Here is a 19,943-nt window from a genome sequence, read left to right as displayed (position 1 = left end):
ATGTGTCACCCCTAGCCAAAATAATCTGAGACCATGGGTTCGACACAGTGTCTTACGCTGATGACACGCAGTTGCTAACCACACTCGGAGCTGATCATAATGACACCAGATTCAGACCATGCATGACCTCCCTCAAAGAATGGATGACGAGTAATCATTTATTTCCCAATGCGAGCAAAACTGAAATCTTGCTCTTCCGCAATACTCAGAAAATTTGGACTGATGACTGGTGGCCACCATCATTGGGTCCCTGCCCACCACCCAAATCCACTGCACGAAATCTGGGCTTTATAGTAGACGACAAACTTTCTATGGCCGATCACATTAACACCGTGATCCACACCTGCTTCGGCCAAATGAAAACCCTCTGAAAAATCTTCAAGTGGATCCTGTTACCATCCCAGATGCCCCTAATCCATAAGTCCTTAAATGGCAATGGGCCCAAATATCTAGCCAAAAAACGAATAAGATACCAAACACCCAAACTACTAAGCTTGACTGGCAAATCCCTCCTAGCCTTGCCCAAAGTGCGTACTGTAAGGAATGGAGGTAGAGCCTTTTCCAGAATAGCCCTGAATGCTGGAATGCCCTGCCACAATATCTCCGCGCAGAACAAGACCACAAGAAGTTTCGCAAATCACTCAAAACCTGGCTTTTTCAGCAATAACGAAAGACGATGATGTGAGTATTTCTGCTGGCGCTGTGAGACCTACGAGTGATACGTGCACCTAACAAATACCAAATACAAATACAGTAATTAAAAGATGCTAAGTCACGATAAAAGACACTCACATTGACAGCATAATGCTCCTGTTGAATAATACTCCTGAGTGTAAAATCTAGTGCATCTGGGCAAATTGTCCTCTCAGTAAATTCAGTTTTAAAGAAGCATTTGGAAGAGCGAGTGAGTAGACCAAGTTAGCAGTTTGAGTTCTTCGCCCATGCATTTCAGAGTTTCCTTAGACCAATCAATTCAAAAAGGGTTTCAGAATTGCTTGACACTTGACACTCAAGTTTTGGTGAAAGCGTGCGTGACTCTCTAACACGCAGCATTAACCTTAGCTATAAGATATTCTAATCCCAAAGGTGAGAGAACTAGACAATTCAATTAAAAGCTTTCATTCCTGTGTAATCCATGCATTTATGTCACTAGAGTAGGAAGGAAGCCTGAGCACTTGCAATAGAATCCTAACTAAAGATTCACTACAGTTCTTAAAAAGTGAGTATAGCCAAGAGGAAGGAATACAGAACAATCACTAAAGACGCTGACTGAGAGCATGTGACTTACCTGATATTTTCCCTTGTGTGTTTTGGAGAGTCAGGATAGAAGACTGAGAACCTGCAAGAGAAAGAAATACGAACTGGGTGAAAATCTTCTCTTCAAGCTTAACACTACAATATAAGAGAAGTAACAGAAGAGAAGTAGGCTCACAAAGAACCCTGGTAAGATAAGCTATCTTATTATAAATAGAGAAGTAAGTAAAAAATCTTTAGAGTAATTTACTGATATGTACATATGTTTACAACACTGTTATAAATAATAATAAGAAAAAGATGAAGCCGAACAGGCAGAGTGTTTTGGAGCTGTCTCTTCACTGTCCCACTCCCCTTTACCCCCTCACTACTTACCTGCGATGGACAACTAAAAACCTAGCAGGAACGTTCTGAGAGGGGCTTTGGAAATTAGCGCCATTCTGCTTCTGTTTGGTTAACAAGTAATTACTAGCCTTGACACATAGTTTTGCCACCGATTTTGATGCTATTAATAGAGGTTGTTGTGGCAGTGCTGTGGTTTCAATAGTAGGGCAGGGGTAAATCCAAAGTTGAAGTTGACCATGATGGAGGGCAGGTCGGCTACAGGACTGAGGCAGGTACCTTGGATGGAGCAAGCGTCACCGTCAAAGACTCATGTCAAGGAGGAGTTGCCTTGATCCCGTGAATGCAAGCAAAGCATTGGCATTGATCTTCACAGTCAATTAAGACTTCGGTATCAAACCCCTTTACTATGCAGGTGCTGTATGTCATGCTGAGCTGTCTGTCGGCATTGAGCTAGGGCAGTTCGTCGAAGCAATATAATTGATCAGTTACTGCAACGAAGGGCAATGCGTTGGTTCTGATCGGTGCAAAGTTACCACTACGTTGATGGTTCTGGACAGCATAATTCACCTTTCAGTGGCCAAGGATTGGAATAGCACCACTTGGAAAGGCATGAGTCACAGATGGCAGGTCCAGGTGCTGTTGAATGAAGTCTTTGATGGCCCTGAAACTTCAGAACAGGGGCAAGCCCTTGGAATCACTCTGGATTCAAGTGAGATGAGTCCAGTCCTTGTCCCCAGCAGGGCAAAGCTCAGCAGGCAGAAAGGAAGTTCAGCAAAGCAGAAAGCAGTTCCTTCAGAGTAGTAGTCAGGAAAAGTGTCAATCCTTGCGGCACAGCAGTCTTTACTCATGGCAGAGTTCTTCACAGGTCCAATATTGTACAGTCTTGGTAGGGTCAGAGCCCCAGTAGTTATACCCAAATGTGCCTTTGATCGTGAGGTGACTTTAAAGCAGGCTTGTGATGTGCACAGATCCCCTTTCATCCCAGCCCTGTTTGCCAGACTATCTGCATGGGTAATCAGCCCTTTGTATGGTGCCCAAGACACTGCCTATTCGTGTTTGAGTGTCAGCCCCCCTTCCTGCCCAGGAAGAGCTATTCGAATGTAGATGAATGCAGATGAGATCTCTGTCACTCCCACCCTTCCTATGATTACAGCTGACTTGAGGAAATGCACAAAATGTAGCTGCCACCCATCAAAGATGTGTATTAGAGACAGCCTAAAAGGTACACAGAGCAATAAGAGCAGAAACATATCCCCTTTCTAAAAGTGATTACTCACAACAGGGGCATCCTTACTCCCCGAACCCTGCAGCAATTAAGCAGTACAATGGTTACAATAGTTCAGGGGAATATTTGCATAAAAAGAGTGTATTTGACCACTCTAAAAAATGACATAGCACATCAGAAAGTGCGAATAAATATATAAAGGTACCCACAGACAAAACCAGCTTGATAAAAGCTTTTTGTTATTGAGATGACTTATTGTAAAACAAAGTATATAAAAAATAGTGCAAACATATAAAACTGGTGCTCATGCAGTTACACATAACAAACATACAAAAATAAAAAAATTGCAGCGTAAACGAAGAAACAAACACAATGGCACAGGAATAATACACAAAATGTCTGATTTATCAGAAGATTAATAGTGCAATGAAGGCATCCTCCTAGTTGCCAAAGGGAACGTTGATGGCATTTCGACCGTATCAATCATCAGGAGATAGGGTAAGGATTTTTAAAGCAACCATCAGAAAACAATTGGTGAACAATTGATTAATCAGACTGAGGTTGTTCCTATTTTTAAAAAGGGGAACTTGTCTTTATAGGTAGATTATAGGATCATCAGCCTAATTGATGCATGCAGAAGTTTTTTGCTGAATGGTGCTGGCTAAAATCCAAACTTGGGCAATAGACAATGAAATCTTAGGCACTCTACAAGTGGGTTAAAACTTCGCCAATTGACCAGGTTTTTCGGGGTTGTATTGATATTTTGGAAGACGTTTTGATTGGCAGAGGCAACTTGTATGTCGCCATTGTCGATCTAAAATCTGCTTTTAATCTGGTGCCCCACCAGAGATATTAGTGGACACAGAAAGAGATGGCTCTGCCTCAAGATGTACTTTCCTTAGTAATCAGGTTACACAATAAAAATTATGCCCAGGCTAGATGGGGTGTTCAAGGCCAAGTGACAGATAAGATCCCTGTGCAGAAAGGTTTTCACCAGGGGTGTGTACTGGCTCCCACTTTTTTTCTTTGTACTTAAATGACCTTGTTGAATATTTTTCGGACTGCTCTGTGGATGCCCATAGCATAGCAAATGTCAAAACCTCAATTTTGCTATTCGCAGATGATACCCTTTTAATATCGAAAACTCTGAGTCATCTTTATTTACTTTTTAATAGATTCTGTGCCTTTTGTAATGATTGCGGCCTTGAAATAAATATAGCCAAAACAAAATTCACAGCCCTCACAAATCGTAGAAGGGTCAAGGGAAACTTAGAGTTAGGGGGAAAGACCTTGAAAAGGGTTGGTTCATTTATTATCTGAGGATCAAACTCTCGCAAAATCTGTCTTGGTGCCGACATATTAATATTGACTTGTTGAAACACAGGCAGATAGTCGGAGTTATCCTGAAAGAATTTCATACTTCTTACACTAAACCTATAGCCCCTTTCTTACAGATCTATGTCATCAAGGCCTTGGGAACCTCACTTTACGGGGCTGAATTATGGGGATTTGGGGATGTTTCTGCCCTAGAATGCACTTACTCCTCTGTATCCTTTTATTTGGATTTGGGTATTAACAAAGTCGCCTCGAAAGCATCCTTAAGGCCTTTACAATTTCAGCGGAGATCATGGTTCAGCCCAGAGCTGGCCCATTCTGCAGAGGCTATACAAGAAATTATTAGGGTGGATAGATTTAACCAAATTCCATGTCTAAGAGCCATGAAGAGTCTGTTGCTGGCCCTAGGCCTTGGGGATTGCTGGTTACATCCTATCTCAGCGCCCATCCCATCAAAGGGTGCAATGAAGAAACAATATAGCAATTCACTAGCAAGTAGGGGGGAACAAAAAGTTGTGGGTACATTAACTGGCTACTTTCAAAATTTCAAAGGAATGCATTGTTTAGAAAACTACTGGGACTTGATCTCTGTCACTTTAGACAGGAAGTTATATTGTCAATTTTGAGTGTGGACACTACCACTTAGATCATTTACTTTAAATGGGCAGGTTCTGACAATGCCATGTGTCCCTTTTGTATTTCACATGTTGAGTCTGTACTGCATGTTATGTTCTTTTGCCCTGCCAATGCCCAGTCCTGCTCAGCTTGGTTGGCACCCATTTGCAGACTGGTAGATACCACTAGTCACTCTGTTGCCTTGAGAATATTGATAATGGACTCTTGTCCTCTGTTTTTCTGTGGGGTAGCTAAATTCTTGGGGTCAAAGTGCTGTGAAATGAGCTGGATCTAGCATTTACTTATGGGCTTTTTTCTGCAGTCTCTGTATAACCCTTGCCATTTAGCCAGCACCAATTTATACAAGGTTTCAATATTTTAACCCACACGGCTAAGTGTGATGTTTTTATTGTATTATTCTATTTTATTGTGCTTTAAATATTTATTGTACTTTTCTATCGCTGGATTTTATTGGATCTTTTATAGCCTCAGCCGAAATAAAGCCATTTGACTACCCATGTTGGCTATCTTTATTTTACTGGTTGCAGCTGGATACCTGGCGCACTACTTTCAGTTTGCAATCTGTAATAGAGGCCTGACATTTGTGATGTGTGAATAGATTATAGCGAAAATGCATTGCTCAGCACTGCTGTGCTGGGTAGTTCATGCAGTGTTTCTTAAGACATCAGGGTTAGCCGTTACTCAGCAACTGCTGTATATCACTTTAATGTCACTGACTTCAATCTAACCACAAGAAAGAGAGCCCAAAGTACTGGCTACCAAAAATTCTGCTTTATGTTTCAAAAACTAACATCCAAAGATTCCAATGATTGAAAAGGTTCCATCTGTAATGGTTACAAAACTAAGGTTAGCTCTCAGATCAGATCCAATGACATAAGTAGTGGAAAAAGAATATCTCATCACTACTTAGAATCCGAGCCATCTTTATTCTACTTTAATAGCTCTCCCCCATGCTTCTCACTGGTGCCTCCCGAAGCCGTGGAGTCAACATCTTAACACAAATCAATCTTGCCTAAATTTAAAGATATTCAGGGTATTACAAGACATAAAATTACAAAAGGATGACATACACTAGAACCCGAAATATGGGATTAAGTGGATGAGGGTGTACATTTAAAGTTTTTGGAGAACCTCTGCAGATTTCTGCTAGACTCTGGCCCATTATTCCTGGAGTATATTTTGTATGTGGGCAGGATGCATATTTCTTTTGGGAACCTTAGGAAAAGGGTTATCTTTTATAATTATCTGGCTTAGAAGCATTGGTAGTCGAATTTTAGTTGCTATATTAAGGTTGGTTTCATTATTGGCATTTGGGATTTAGATGTCTGCAAGCAAAAAGGAGAAGGAAGGAAGAATATAAAATAAGGAGGACATATAAATGGAAGAGAGGAGCTACAAGGCTCACAAATTGATAAAGGAGTTGCCAAGTCTTAGGGTAAGATGAGGGACTAAGCAGAGTAATAAAATGTTCCTTGGAGATTCATTTGTGTTTGATGTGATGGCTAGTCTAGCCATCACAGGGAGAACTGGAGGAGCGTAACTTTGCATGCGCATAACTAACACATTTATGAGCAAACTGTTATCTATATTGCTAAATAATGTTTGCATATCAATCATATAATTCGTAGTAGGTGACTACATTTAACCAATATTAGCAGCACCCGAATAGCATGCTATGTAAATTAAGTTAGCCACATTTCAATTGCCATTTTTAATGTTGTATTTTACATGTTTAGGCTGAGACATTTGTTGTTTGTTTTGCATGGTATGTGTTTTTCCATTGAAGATACTGTTTTCCAGACGCCTTTAGTTAGATAGTAAACTGTTTATTTTTATGTACTATACGACTGACAGTTAGGTTCTCATTGAAATAAGAAGATGCCAGGATGGGAGAGTGACTCGTGGGAAGGGATGACTATACCCAACAGTCTGTCCAATGTAATAATCCAAAGGCATAGCCATGTATGGACCATTGTGTTGCCCCGAGAAAAGTTGAGTTTACCTGCTCCGGGAAACAGCCTCTACAATGAGGTTTTTACCTCGTTAAGCCTTTACAACGCATTTATAGGTGGATATTTTTTACCGCGAATCTGCATTTAAAACGCTTGCCAATACAACACACTTAAAGAAAGTTGGGGGGCTGGAGGGTCTCCCTCCACAAATACATTGTTTTACAATATAAAAACCATGTGTGGTATCGCCATGCATTTTAAATGCATTTTTAAAGTAAAAACATGTGTGCTAAAAAATGCGTGTAAAAGGCATGCAAAGTAATTGCATGAGATGTACCATCATACAACGCCTGCTCCCAGAGTCTGTAGCAATATGTTTGGCTCCTGAGAGTGAGAACAAGCCGTAATATTGCAAATTAGAGTAGGGAGTGAGATGCTTGCTGACTTCAAACTGAGAAGATCCTTCATGCCTCTTCTGATCTCCACAGCCAGAGTGCAATAGCTTTATACCTAAGCAGACTAATTCTCTCTTTCCGAGGCTTTTGTTAGGTTTTCTGAGCTGACACATTACTTTATTTGTCTCACCAAATACCCCTTTCCATTGTATACCTGCTTAATGTAGATTAGGGATTTCCTTTATGAACACATTCTGGATATTTGTTATTCTTTATATAGTTCTTGTTAATGTTCGATTTTTCCTTTTCTTAAAATATAGACTATGGGACTATTTAAATCTTTGACAATGATGCTTATAGCTGAATCTTTAATGATCATTTCTCCTTGTTCCTTCCTGTGGAGTCCCATTGATCTTCACTCTTCATGAAAATGTATGTAAATAGTTTATCTTAGATTCCTCTCCACATCATCGAATAAAGGTACATAAGACCGTTGGCAGAGTTTGTATGATGATTACATTTGACGTTTGAGATTTAAGGACCCCGCTCCATCAATAGCAATGAGGACCTCTTCTATTAGGTAAAGGTAATCATATATAAATATGACAATTTGGGGTAATATCAATTCAAACTGATTAATTTACCAGCTTGTTGATACCCATGAAGAAATAACTTTCCTAGCTGAATAGCTGCATGGTTCTGCAAAAGTCACATCCCATCGCATTTTAATGAGTGCAGGTAAATGTATGTTCAGTGTGCCATAATATCCAAAACAACTATGTTGGATGCACTAGTATATCTTGCATTTAAGAGCTTGTACTCACCCAAAAGTTACCATATTCTTTAGGATGTTATTTCATGTCATCTCCTGTCATTTGCTCAGTTCTGTTCTGTTCTGCCGATAGTTGTTCAAGTTGTTTACTGTGTTTCAAGTTGTTTCAACCTCAATAAGGGGTGGTGCGAATGGGACTGCAAGAATGACTAAATGGAAGAACAAGCCATACATGTTTAAGAAACCATAATTCCCAGTTGATGCACTGTAATAATTTCTAGAAAAGTGTTTTTCTTTTTCAGTTCATTTAATGTAAGAAGGCAAAAAAAACAGAGTGTGAACCCTTGCATATTTGGCAGAGGCTACCCATCAAAAGATTTTCAAACAGACAAATGCCTCAGATACCATCAATTGAATTTTTCTTTTTACCACAGAAGTCCTTTTAATTAACTCTGGGTTCACTATTCTTATTTTTCTTTTTTGTATATTTTTTACATTCAGGATTCCTATCACTGATTGTTTTTTAACATACCCTCGATATTAGCTTAAAGCAAAAAGCAGTAACTGCAATATTTACATCAGGGCAGAACTTTTTTCTGGTAGGACAACTAATACCTTAATAGCACTTCTTGCTGTATGCAGCAGTTCACAGCCGGGTCTTGATACAGTGGAGACTTCTGGTGTTTATTGCCTCCTTTGTCTTATCTTTTGGGTTTACTGCCTTCAATTTCTTTTCAATCTCATGTGTGGCCTCAGCTTTATGTAGTCTTCACCTTCTTCTGACTTTGAAAGTGGCCGCTTCTACAAATCGGGCATCTTCAGCTCCTTTCTCTTAGCCGGCATTTCTACTCCCGGTTCCTCGCAAAAGAGTTGCATTTTCTTTGTATCTCACATTGGGGATTTCCAATCTGCGTGGACAAAGCCTTGAATGCTCACATAACTGTGATAAATAGCAATTTTAACATGTCTTTTTTAACTTTATGTCACTATTTAAACAATGGGTGCACCACTGTTATATGTATAATGAGTGTATAATGAGTGTACAATGAGTGTGGTACGTTTGAATGTATAGTTTGCTGGGGCCTTGTCATATCTAGACTGATTTGAAGTGGAAATCTTCTCTGCGGGGTCAGATCAGTACAGTAGGCAGCAATGCATCCAAAGGTAAATGATGCCCAAGTAGTAGGAGTAGTAGAGTCTGATAATAGCCATAATTGTGCATCAAGGATATTAGTTTAAGTGAGATACCCAGGGCTTGATAAGTTGAAGTCAATCAGAAGTAAAGAGATATGCTTATGTGAAGCCCCAATAAGGATTAATGGCACAGCAAGAAATAAGCAAAGAAGAGATTAAAAAGAGTATCAATGTGAAAGTGAATAAAATAAAAGAAGAAGTTAGGGTGAGAGGTAAGTAAGGATGTAGCCTGAAAGGAAGTTGCAGGATGAAAGATGAGGGGAATAGTGGATAGATACTGGAGAGATGCTGTTTAATCCAGAAGCAGAAGAATAAGAAGGTGATGAAACTGGATCATGTGGCAGCAGAAGAGCTGCTTTGATGGAGCGTCAGAGGTCTTCTTTTGCTGAATTGTTGAAAAGCAGTTGCTGAAGATAGGAAGCTTCTTTTTAAACTCTCAGTAACTGCTCAGAGCGATTGCTGAGGAAGCCACTGTTTTTTCACATATGTACATCCCATATGGGCATTCTTGGTCATGAGCACTCTAGATAGACTATGCTCCGGTGAGTGTGCACTGAGAACTTAGGTCACTTCCATGAAGCTAGCATCTCCAGGTTTAATAGCATCATATCCCGCATTCTGTGCTCCTCCTCACTGAAAAAAGGGAAACAAGACTTGGCTGCTACTGTAGCCAAAGCCTCATGAGATTTTACCAAGCAGAAGCCCCTCGTGCTTAATAAAGTTTGGAAAAGGGAACTCAGCAGGATTTATGCATGGAAGTTTATTGAATCATACTCTAGAGAAAGGACTGTTCATGATGTTGGCCGGCGTCACACGCTATTGTGCTCGAGACTGACGAGTGTGTGGTAAAGGGAACTCTGCATGATTCATGCACGGAGGTTTATGGTATCGTACTCCAGAGAAAGGATTATACGAAACAGGACTGTTCTACGCACCGTTGGGCGCGGCAGGACGCCGACATTGTGCATCATTCGAACATCAAGTCAAACCACTCTTGATTCATTAGAGGAGGCTTTCATAAATGACACTCGACATCTGTATTACCTTGAAAATAGACCTTGGGGCTTTTTCAGAATAGTCTTTTTGGTCCTGAAGAGAATCCCAAGAATAAAGGGATTTGAAACATGTAGATCATTTTTTGCCAAACAGTGGTTTTGTAAATTTGGGTTTTTTTGTGCCCAATTAATGTAAATATTCCATAGGTTGTATATTGGTGTAAATATTGTACAGGGTGCACATACAGAAAAATATTTTTGTAAAGTAACCACAGCTTTGTTTGGCATTTTAGGTGCCTTTTTAGGTGGCGTATTAGTTCTAACCTTTTTTGCACCAAATAGGTTGATTGGGTATGGCTTCGTATTACATAGAATGAATGTGTTTTGATAGAGTGTGTGTTTTGCAAGTATGTGAATGTAAGCAGATTTATTATTAGTTTTTATGTCGAAATCCACTCACAATGTTCTTGTGTCCATCACATGTAGTTAGGTGTTACCTTTAGGAGAGAATAATTGAAAAACGTTTGTGCTGTTGAAATAAAAGCTATTAATGAGCTTTCAGGTGTATTGTTTTGTGATTCATGCACCTATGGTTGGATTAATCTAAATAACGGATCAGTATTGGCATTTCTCTTGTTGTTCGTAATAAATAGTGTCTGACGTTCCAACACTAGGGAAAACCGGCCCCCTCAGAATCAAGTGGAGTGGAGTTCCATATATGAAATCCACTCTATCTAACTCATGATCACGGTCAGAGTGTCAATAGCAGCAGTTGTAAGACTATGTCTATTCAGAAAGAACAAAGCTCTGTCTTGGTAAATTACTCATTTTAAGACATGACGTGCATACTTGACGTCAGATGTCAGTTTGCTTGAAAATACTTTTCACTTCTACATATTATTAATCATTTTAGCGAGTTACCTGGGGAGAAAAGCTGTAAAAGTTACAAGTTACACACAAGACTGAATAATATGTTTGGTGGGGCCACTTATGTTACTAGTATTTATTTAGAGTATTTCTATGACTAACATGATCCCTTAGCACTGCTGGAATATGGATGCTTTTTCCCATGGTTATTGGAATTCACACTACCCAGAATCATGGTCTTCTGACATCATCATTCTGCTATGTGCTATGTGACTGAATGTCTGTGCGGAAGGACTTTGTTGTATACATAGTGATGATGAATATTTGTCAATTGCTCAGCCTGCAGTTTTAGTACTATGGAGTGACATTTTCCGACTGCTACGGACTGTTATGCATAATCAGTTTAAGCATGCCTTAGCTATGGTCTTCTGATGGCTGGGAGAGGTAAGGTTATATAATGAGTGAGGAATGGCTTTGGTACCTTGTTGTGCACATTGGAGTGTGATGTATTTAACAAAGATGTTCAGAAGGCGTTAGAACGGGAGATTGTTGACCAAAATGTAATCGTTGAGATGTTGACGATTTCTCAACTGTGTGCCTTTGGTACGATGTTAGAAATTTGGGGATTTAGAAGTGGTCTATATAATGTGTTATATATGATTGTGGCTTTTCTCAGACAAATACATTTTCAAGGGTATGGATGCTAGGTTTTTTCTTTTTTTATTAGCTATTAGCCTTACATTTATATTGGTTCTTTCATTCCCAGGATCTTCCCTGTGGCATTGTGGCGCTCGCCTCCTCTTTTGTTCTTCAGTTTCCTTCTAGAATTCGACCGTTCTTCCTCCCTAAGCCTCCGAGAACGGTCGCAGGGCATCGGGAACCACAATGTCCTTCTGCCCTCTCTGGCCACTTATTTTGATCACCTCCAGGACAGTGTGGTCTCTGTCATGGGCATCCCCTACTCGGTAGAGGACGCCCTTCTGCAGTCAGCTTGACGTCCTCACCACGCATCCCAGGAGGTTGAGATGGTGCTCCCTCTACTTCGGCTGTTTCCCCCCACCTCGCAGCTCCAGTCAATCTGTAGTCATCATCTGTTGCCATCTCCTCAGCAGATGCGCAATCCGGCATATTCGCCACTTCTCCTCCTCTCTCCCATCTTTCCTGGGACTTCCTGGCTTTTAGCACTAAACAACCCAGGTTATCACCTGATGTTGCAGGGAGCAACTACAATGATTCCGCTCCATACTTCGCGGTAGGCTGAGTGAGTCATGTTGGGATCCCCAGCCAGGGCTGCCTCCCAACTACACTGTCCACCATCATATGGGCCATTCGGGAACCGTGCAGTGGGACAGGAAGTTCAGGTTACCCTGCAGCTTTCTGGGCACATGCAAAGCTTACAACCAGAAAGGTTCCAGAGCAGGGAACTACCTCAGTTTCTTTGGTTTGTATCTTTTTGTTGAGCCAGCCAGGTGAGAGGGGCATCGTCTGTCAAAAGGATAAAGGTATGCCCCAGTAGATAATATTGTAGGGATTCCATTTGATAACAAGGCACTCCTTTTCTATGGTTGAGTAGTGCAATTCTCTTGGGAACAGTTAGTGGCTCAAATACAATATAGGACACAACACCTCTCCATGATCTGGCTAGGGGAGGAAGGCCCCCAAACCTCAGCCCGAGGCATCAGTCTGCTATACAAAGGTCCTACATCAGTCAGGGCAAATGAGAAGGGGAGCAGCACACAGCACATATTTCAGCTGTTTAAAGCTGTGTTTTTGAACCTCCTTCCAAGGCACATGTTTTGTAGAGTACTTGGCAGACAATAGTTCAGTGAGGGGGCTTGCGACATCAAAGAACTGTGGGATGAGCCTATGATAATACCGCATAAGCCCAAGGAAAGAGTGCTTTCCCTGTTTGTTGTGGGTTTTGGGATCTTTTGAATGGCCTCAACTTTACTGATCTGTGTTTAAAAGATGCCTGAATTGATGGCATACCCCAAGTACGCAATAAGACCCATGGCAAATATGGCTTCCTTTGGATTCAGTGGGAGTCCTGCTTGAGGCAACGTATTCAAAACCTTTAATAGGTGTTGGCTATGGGTCTCAAAGTTTGAACTCTACCACAATCTGCCCTCAGTAGAATATCCATAAATCTTTGAAATGTTGCAGGTACCCACTAAGGCCAAAAGGCAGAACCGTAAAGTGATAAAGACCTAATGTAGTTGAAAAGACACTGTCTTCTTCCTGGCCTAGGCTAGGGGTATCTGTCAATGCCCTTCTTTAGGTCGATTGTGGACATGACTCCCATCCCTTGTAGCCTCTCTATCAGCTCATCCACCCGTGGCATGAGATGTGTATCGAACCAGGAGATGGATTACAAAAGGTGAAAATCAATACAGAATTGTAGATGTACATCCCCTTTTGGTACTAACAACACCGGGGAACACCAGCTGCTCTGTTCCAGCTCTGTGATGTCTGCCTTTAACATTACTTCCACCTCCTGCTCCACTGTCTGCCTCTGAGCTGCTGGTATGTGGTAGGGCTTTCATTTTATAATCTAGGACCCGTCTGGGATAACATTATGAAATACTAATGTAGTGCATCCTGGATTCTCAGAGAGAAGGCACTGGTATTTCCCCAGTAATAAGTTAAGTTGGTATCTTTGTTCTGTGGTTATGAATTCTCCCATGTTAATGCTTTCTGGTTCGTGTCTAGTTATGGTTAAAGGGGGATGTCTACGTGTGTGTTCAAGGACATATTTCCAATGGGTACCTCAGTGTCCAAGCAACTGAGAGCTGATTCTTCCCATTTTTTAAAATGCTTATTTGGTAAATTTGTTCCTCCCATCTACCATGGGGATGGTCTACTCTGTATGAAAAGGGGTTCACCTTGTCCTTGATAACATTTGGTCCCTGCCAAGTGGAGAGGAGTTTTATATCTATTGTAGATAAGAGGACTAACACCTTCCCCCCTGTGGTGAATTTCTGTGATACTGTCCCTCTATCATGCGTCTGTTTTTGCCATTTCTGAACCATCTCTAGATTGCTATGAACTGCCTCTCATAGTCTGGTCAGGGTTTCTTTGAGTGAGGCAGTGTATTCCATGAGAGGATTACCGTCATCCTCTTCCACCACCCACTGTTCCGCTGCCATCTCCAAAAGGTACGGGGTTTCCGCCCAAATAAAAGCCTGAAAGGTGGGAACGCTGTAGATTTTCGTTTGTGTGACCTGCTGGCAAAGAAAACCAATGGCTGCTTTCAGTCTCAATTCCTCCCTGTTTCATGTATGAGTTTTCTCAAAAAGGTCTTGATCGACCTATTATACCTCTCAACCAATCTGTCCGTCTGTGGATAATACACAAACGTACAAATTTGCATCCACCTAGAAGTTTGCATATTTAGGTCATCAACCAGGACATAAAGGGCGTGCCCTGATCTGTGAGTAACTCATGGGGAAACCCCACCTGGGAAAAGAATATCATGGCTAGGCACCCGTGGTAGTGGTCATACTCGACAACAGGCGTGCTTAGAGATAGAGGGTCACATAGACCACCAGGATCAATATGTACTGGTGTTCTAGAGCGGATAAAGTCAGCAGACATACCAGGTCCATTTCCACCCTCTGGAACAGCACCTAAATAATAGGGGATGGAAAGGAGACCTCGCTAGGCCTAGAGGGTTTTTCAACTAACAACGTGGGCAAGCAACGCAATGCCTTGCTACCTCAAGGTATACCCGGGCCAATAAAATCTTACTATCAGGTACTTCAATGTATATTCTTGCCCGTAATTTGCAACCCAAGTTTGATTGTGAGCTAAATACAACACCTGATTGTGGAAAGCCATTGGTACTATGAGTTGTTCAGTACGGCGTTCACCTCCTCTAGTGACCCTATTCAAGAGGCCTTTCTTCACACAAAATAATGGTCCTACCTGGTTTTGTTCCCCCTCTTTGACTTGCTCCCAGGTGTGCATCAAAGTACTATTGTCCTTCTGGACTGATCGGAAGCTACGGGGGGAGGGTCTGGTTGTTTGGACAAAAAGGAAACAAGTGGTTGGGGGGGATTCTGACAATACTGTCTCCATTCCCTTCTCTTCTCCCTTCTGGTTTTCACCTCCTTCACCGGAGAGGATTCTATGTCAGCCCCACAGAATGATGCCTCCCTGAGACAACCCACTGCCGTACCGGGTGCTTTAGACCTGATAACTGTTCCCCAAACTTTGGTAAATCTGTACAGAGAGTCACCTTCTCTGGTAGGGAGGGGATAGTACCCACTTTGTGGATCTGTGGATCAATTTCTCTCTCACGCAGCACCTCTAGCACTGGATAGGTTGAGTGGTTGAGATTAGGTCTTTACTAACCACTGTGCAATGGCAACCTGTGTCAATTAAGGCAAAAAGGACCCTGCCGTGAAGTTAGATTTTTTTCCTATAGCCCCCTGACTCCGTCCCTGCAACAAGAATCTTCCCCCTATTGTACCACACCTCCATGGGTTCACTGGTTGTGACTCATTGGGGACATTGTCGGATAAATGCTCACACTCTGTTCAATGGAAAGACTGTGACCCAGTAGCTTACCAGACCCCTGTTGGTATTATGGGGGCAAATCTGTGAAGGGTGGGTATCTGTGGTTGCCCTGGTGCTCCTCATCCCCAATTAGGGCGTTTTGGTGGACCAAAGGGAGGTCTGGATGGATAAGTCCTGAGCTCTGGGGATCAGTGGTATGCACAAGGTAGCTCAACCGTGGAGGAAATCAACAGATTAGGGTGCTGCTTCAACCAGGATCAGGTATTTGCGTGTAGGGCACCGAGGTATTGTTCCAAGTACATCTAGGTTACTTCATCAACCAAATGCAATAGAGGTTTGGAGGCACCTATTCCTCAAATCCATTATCCTATAGGACAGGGCTCCTGGATTGTCCCTAGCTGTCCATAATTCATTCCGAAGTCGGCCAGTGTAATATTCAGGGTCACTTCCAAGGTGTTCTAGGATAGCTTTCTTTTAATCCGCATAAGTAGTTGTGGCCTGCTGGATTCGTTGCTTTGTAAGGGATCTGTAGTTCACTGAAAAGCAAAGGGGCCATAAACTGCCCCCACCGCTCACGTGACCATGCCGCAGTGGTGTCTACTGTCTCAAAATTCACTCAGAAGTAATCTGGGTCGTCTCATTCCTGTAATTTCTGGAATACTGACCCTGGTATGTTAGGATGAACGTGGATGCTGGAAATAGCATCTGTCAGGCGCAGTATGGCTGTATCCTATACCTAATGGTTACTTGTCGGTAGGGCCACCTGATCCTTTAAAGCAGTCTGAGAGGACTCTCTGTCTTTTTGTACAGTCTGAGCTTGTTGTTCAAGCACTAACAGGCGATGGTGCTGTTCTTCCATCAGCTGAGTGATTATCACTTCCATCGTAATGGTTTGTGTCATGATGCCAGACACGAGATCCCACTTCTGACACCACTGTGGTTCTTCCAAGACAAATACACTGACAAGGGAATGGATATTACGGCATTTTCTTTTTCCAAAGCTATTAGCCTTAGTTGTTTGTGCAGATAAATCTCTCTGGCTATATAGTGGTTCTCTCCTTCCCAGGATCTTCTCTGTGGCATCGCAGCACTCACCTCCCCTTTTGTTCTTTGTTTTCCTTCCAGGATTCCACTGTTCATCCTCCACGATTCTCCAGGAATGGTCATAGGGTTGAGGGCCTTGAGAAACCATATATCAGGGTAAGTAATGGACTGCAATGCTCCCTGTTACACCAGTAGAGCTTGTCACCATACTCGTACGTGAGTTTGTGCTCTTCTGCACCCATGTCCCTTTTCCCTTCTACACTGAGGGCCGATTCACAGAACTAACTTACGACAAAATCCTAAACTTACTACTTTTGGTATTCACAGAAAGCATTAAGTAGTCTTAAGTTAGGATTTTTTCTTCAATTAGGATTTAGTCCTAAATTAGGATTTTGTCCTAAATTAAGATTTTGTCTTAAATTAGGATGTTGTCTTAAGTTTAACTTAAGTTTAACTTAAGTTTGTCTTAAAATAAGAAAAAATCCTAACTTAAGACAAAATCCTAACTTAGGACAAAATCCTAATTTAAGACAACATTTTAACTTAGGACAAAATCCTAACTTAAGACAAAATCCTAACTTAGGACAAAATCCTAACTTAAGACAAAATTTTAACTTAGGACACAATCCTAATTTAAGACAAAATCCTAATTTAGGACAAAATAACTGATTCTGAACAGTCCACAATAGTTTATCAATTAAGAATCCTATGGTGCGGTTATAAATGTTGAAATTGGCTCCATTCTGATTTCAGACCATGCCCCTGTTATTTTAGACCTACATATCCCCAACAACAATGTACGGCCTAATAGGTGGAGATTTAATAACATATTATTGAAAGATAAACAGTTTACTGATGCATTTGTGAATTTTACAACCATTTTTTTTAATCTTCCTGTTGATTCACAGATGAAATACTTATGGGATGCATCTAAAGCCACTGCCAGGGGTTTTATTATTAATTATGTTGCAGGGAAGAAGAAGAAATCACTTAACATTAGGCCTTGAGGTGGATACAATCCGCCCTGACAGACAGACAACAGGTGGTGACCCTAGCACCCTTTTCATCCCCCAAGTCTCTGGTCTGTCATGGAGTACCTCAGGGCTCTTCGATCAACCCTATTCTTTTTAATCTTTATCTGCAGCCTCTGATCCCCATGATTAAATCCTATGGAATAGATTTGATAAATTACGCCGACGACACCCAACTGGTGTTCTCCTTAGAAGGAAGACAGGCAATGACCATGGAGACCTTTCAGAACTGCATGAGCAGGGTCTCCAGGTGGCTGAAAATAAACTCCCTCCAATTTAACGAGGGGAAGACGGAGGTAGTATACTGCTCGTTAGCTAAACTGAGTCAGCAACCTTCCTATGAGATCAGGCTTGCGCCGGGAGCTGACCCTTGCATCCCAGTTAAGACCGTGCACAATCTAGGGGTACTGTTTGATGCGGATCTCCAAATGACCTCGCAGACCAATAAAACCATCAGTGTCTGCTTTGGACTGCTGAAAGCGCTCAGACAGATTTTGCCCTTCTACCTGATGAGTCTAGACCGCTAGTGGTTAGGAGTGTGATCCTGGCCAGACTGGACTACTGTAACTCTCTATATCTAGGGGCCCCCGTATACATCTTACAGGGGCTCCAGAGGGTCCAGTCTATAGCGGCCAAGCTGGCACTTAATAGACCTCGCAGTTCTTCCACTACGTCGGCGCTCAGAGACCTACACTGGCTGCCAATCGGGAGCAGAGTCGCTTTTAAGTCCCTATGTATTGTGTACAGAGCCCTGCACAACATGGGACCCATTCCTTTACAGGAAAGGCTCACCTGGTATAAGCCTACCAGGTCCCTGCGCTCCTCTAGCCTGGGTTTGGCAGCAACTACCAGGATCAGGAGATCGAGGATGGGAGGCAGAGCTTTCTGCACCTTTGCATCTAGGCTGTGGAACGAGCTCCCCCAGAACATCAGGCAAATTGACACCCTGTTGGGATTCAGGAAGAGCCTGAAAACATGGCTGTTCGCCAAAGTTTAATCCCCTTGACTCCATCTAATAGTTCCGGCGGTTGTTTTATATGACATGACAGCTAGTGTATTGTTGTTCCATCTGACTACTTTCCTGTTTGGGCGCCAGGATACCCGTAGGGTGACAGTTGCGCGTTACAAATAATAAATACAATACAATTAGGGATTCTTCACAATTACTTAAACAAATCAACGTTGGAGCATGAATATTTTTCTTCTAAAAAAGCAGACAATTTGCCTAAATTAATCCCAGCCAAATTGCAATACAACAAACAATCTTGTATTGATGCATGTGGTACTTCACTTAAAATTAATGCAAACATTTTTGGAGGCGTAATAAAGCAGGGAAAATGTTGGTCAATTATTAGAAAATTCAAAAACAAAAATCTAAAATACATGTCATCACAGACAAAGATTAACTGACTCACACTAAAGACAAATACATTCTAGACTGTTTTATACAGTATTACACTGACCTATATTCAGTGGAGATTTCTCCCACGCAGGATCAATTAGACTCTTTTTTTCAATCTATCCCCAAACCGACAGTCAAAACATTAGATCTCTCTGTCTTATATGCTGACATAACTGAGGCAGAATTAAAAAATGCTGTTCTTCAACTTCCTAAAGATAAAGCTCCTGGTCCTGATGGTTTCAATGTTCAATTTTACTCTTATTTCGCTCATCTCCTACTTCCAAAACCCCTTCTTTTAATTTCCTATTTTGTACCTCAAGAATGCACACAAGGAACCTTTTCACAGGCGATGCTTTGTCTATTGCCCAAGAAGGATAAAGAATTATAGGCCTATTCCTCTCATTAACACAGACTGCAAAATATTCCCTAAGGCCCTTGCAATATGCACAAAGCAGGTAATTTCAGATTCAATATACAACCATCAATCAGAATTTGTGACAGGACATTTAAGCTCATAAAACTCTCAATTTTCCTCAATATAATCCAGAAGGCCTCTAAATCTGAGATACCGTATGCGGTCATAACCTTAGATGCTGAAAAAGCCTTTGATCGTATTAATTGGAATTTTATATTCGGTTCATTAAATGGCATAGTTTCTGTCCCCATGTTGTTAGATATATTCATCTTCTAAATCCTCAGCCTTCCACTTCAATTTTTGTTGATGGCACTCAATCTTCATATTTCCCTCTTTTCTGAGGCACTAGACAAGGTTGCCCTCTACTTTTTATTCTTTCTCTGGAACCCTTCCTAGAGAAAATTCGTAGCTCAACTGTTTTTTCTGGATTTAAATATAAGCAACTGGAAATTAAATTTACCACTTATGCCGATGATTTGTTACTATATGTGTCTAATCCGCTAAATACGCCTCCTGCTGTTTTCCAATTATTAAATTAATAATCTTTTTTTATCTGGATACAT

The sequence above is a fragment of the Lissotriton helveticus genome, chromosome 2_1 (assembly GCF_964261635.1).
Source record: "Lissotriton helveticus chromosome 2_1, aLisHel1.1, whole genome shotgun sequence".
Taxonomy (NCBI): Eukaryota; Metazoa; Chordata; class Amphibia; order Caudata; family Salamandridae; genus Lissotriton; species Lissotriton helveticus.
Note: the sequence above shows the minus strand (reverse complement) of the source record.